The 3087-nt window shown below is 44.3% G+C and overlaps 1 pseudogene; it reads right to left on the reverse strand.

The window, feature by feature from the left end:
* Positions 1-1965: 1965 nt before the first annotated feature.
* On the reverse strand, positions 1966-2084 carry LOC134946424 (5S ribosomal RNA; annotated as a pseudogene).
* Positions 2085-3087: the final 1003 nt, after the last annotated feature.

The following is a 3087-nucleotide window of genomic DNA, read 5'->3' on the forward strand; positions in this document are numbered from 1 at the left end:
TTACACATTGCGGCAGCCAGGACCCCTTTTTACACATTGCGGCAGCCAGTCCCCCTTTTTACACATTGCGGCAGCCAGGACCCCTTTTTACACATTGCAGCAGCCAGGCCCCCTTTTTACACATTGCAGCAGCCAGGCCCCCTTTTTACACATTGCAGCAGCCAGGACCCCTTTTTACACATTATGGCAGACGGTGTCCCCCAGAGAGAGAGAGAGAGAAAGAGAGAGAGAGAGGGATATACTTACCTTCTCCCCGCTGACAGGCTCCTCGTGCTGGCATCTCCCGTCCCTCTGTGCAGGCATCGGACAAGGAGGAGGAGGGAGGGGGACTGGAGCCGCAGCAGCGCTATGTCATTGGTAGCAAGCGCCGCTGCAGCTTCCCCCTCTCCTTCCGTATAGGCTGCCTGGCGCTGCTGTGGATGCTGGGAGGGAGGAACCGCATCCCAGCATCCACAGCAGCGCCGGGCAGCCTATACGGAAGGAGAGGGGGATGCTGCAGCGGCGCTTACTACCAATGAAATAGCGCTGCTGCGGCTCCAGTCCCCCTCCCTCCTCCTCCTTCTCAGCTGCCTCCGGCGCTTCTCTCTCCTCCAGCGCGGCTGCGGCGCACGGCGCAGACTTCAGAGGCGGCATGTAATGAGTCAATTTGATTCATTACATGCCGCTGGCCGTGCGCCCTCAGGGCAACTGAGCTGTGTGCCAAGCCCACTTGGCACACACGTAGTTACGGCCCTGGTTTATCTTACTGGTCGCATCCTGTGTCACCAGGTCAGATAAAGCACTGCCTGGTGTGGTTGCATCTGATGCGACCATGCCAGGTAAGTGGTTAATGGTGGATCTGTGGAGAGCCATCCTTTCTCTCAATGACCTGATGGATTTCCCGACATAATAGAGATTGCAGGGGCATACAATGAGGTATACAATATAAGTGGAAGTGCAGGTGAGGACATGGTTGATTCTATATGAAATATCCTTATGTTGGTGTTTAAAACTCGGTCCCGTTATCATATGGGAACATGTCGTGCACTTCAGACACATTTAACATCCGGGAGGTCTACTTAAGAAGCCCGGTGGTCTATCCAATGCTTTCTGAAAACCTGTAATGTCCGAATGGACAACAATGTCTTTGATGTTTTGGCCTCGTGTGAAACACATTATTGGACGTTTATTTTTGAAGCTAGGTAGAGATTTGTTGGTTGAAACTAATGGCCATAAAGCTCTGGAGGCTCGAGGGATGACCGCACTGTAAGTGTTGTATCGAGCAACAAATGGAATCACCGCTTCCTGTGTTTTTATTTTAGGTATCCTCAAGCTGCTTCTAGGCATCAAGAAGACCTCTCTTTTTTGTGTTAACAATACATTACGGTCATAGCCCCTTTGTAGGACCTTCTCAATCAATTTGTCCAGCTCAGACTCCAAGGTCGCTTGATCGCTTATAATTCTAGAGGTTTTTTTTTGCAAAGAAGCAAAACGAGGACTGTTTTAGTGTCTCTCTGGGGCACACTTTATATGAATTAACTTGTTAATGAAAATGGAATATTTGTGAATGTGAATATGAAGATAAAACGTAACTTTTATTAGATATCAGACGAAAAAGACAAATTACACAAATAATGCTGTATATATCAGCAGAGTGATTAAAAAAGTATTAAATGATGATATGACTATATGTGACTCACTTAGTATGAAGTAGGTGGCAGATGGTTTGTGTGCACACCCACTAGGATTAAGCGAGTATTGATATTTGAAATTAATCAGAGCGAAAATTTGGTAAATCTTGTTTTCTCTATTGGTTTATGAATTTTTTATACGTGAGTATATTCATATGAGAGAAACAAGAAAAACCGGCTTTAACGACTCCGGACTCCTTCTAGAAAGGTAAACATAGGTAAAATACTGCAATAAGAAATTGTGATGGAAAATACTGGTGAATAGAGGGTATATTCACGGAAGGTGTGTTCCTTGATACTACAGTACCCAGTATTCCCAGAGGGTCACCCTTTCTGGTACTGACCAGGCCCAATGCTGCTTGGCTTCCAAGATCAGACGAGATCGGGCATGTCCAGCATGGTATGACTGTAGATAGTCAAGTAGATACCTATCTGCGTATGGAAAAACCAGTTGCTTAATAGGTTTGAGCCGGTCAAAAAATAGGGGGTGGGGAAAGGTATTCCCAATTACTTCAAAGTGTCTAGACAATGTGTCCCGTTGCTTTAGATGTAAAAATAAAGCCAACAGAAAGGGAATTTTTCACATACAGTAGATGCAGGGCCAAAATCGAACATGGGGGGGGGGGGGGGGGCAGTATCCTGGTATTGATACTGGGACGGTTTGAAAAAATAATAATAATAAAGGGGGCCTCAAAAAGGGGCCATACACATTGTATATGTTCACAATTTCCCACAACTAAATTGTGGTGATACCAGTGAGCATGTGAGCATTGCCCCACTAACGAGAATAGAGTTTACCAATACTGCAAAGATATAGCCTTTTAGCTATAGAATATCATATAATTGAAAATAAAGGCACAAAAATTACTTCTATCTATCAACTAGGCAAAAGACAACATATACCAATATTTCCACAGTCCAAGCAGATTGCCAGGTGGAGATAATATTGAAGTAAATGAAATTAGAAAGTATGTAAGTCTGAAATAGACAAATGAGTAATTAAATTACTGAGTACTTTGCAGCAATACCATATGTTGTCTCATAAAGAACATAATGTTTCACATACAATCCAGCACAAAAAACAGTATAAGCAGTGGACTGTCAATTGCGGGGAGGGTACACATAAAGAACAATATTTGTCATCATTTAATCAAGACACGCTATGTGTACTGAACCTCTGTAAATAATTTAATCGAGTTCTCCTTAGCAATGGTCAGACTGGGCTGGTAATCAGAGTGATATTAGGATTGGTGCATAAATTACCACCTGATAAGTAGTCTCCCTGTGTTGGTAAATTACCTTATCTGCATGGAATAAATCTGTGGAGACAGCCAGCAAATGCTGTTTGGTCTGAACTTGTTGCTAGGCAACCTATCCTGTCCGTATGCACAGAGTGGAGAGTGCTCATCCCCTGTAA

This window comes from Pseudophryne corroboree, chromosome 7, assembly GCF_028390025.1.
Source record: "Pseudophryne corroboree isolate aPseCor3 chromosome 7, aPseCor3.hap2, whole genome shotgun sequence".
NCBI classification, from domain to species: Eukaryota; Metazoa; Chordata; class Amphibia; order Anura; family Myobatrachidae; genus Pseudophryne; species Pseudophryne corroboree.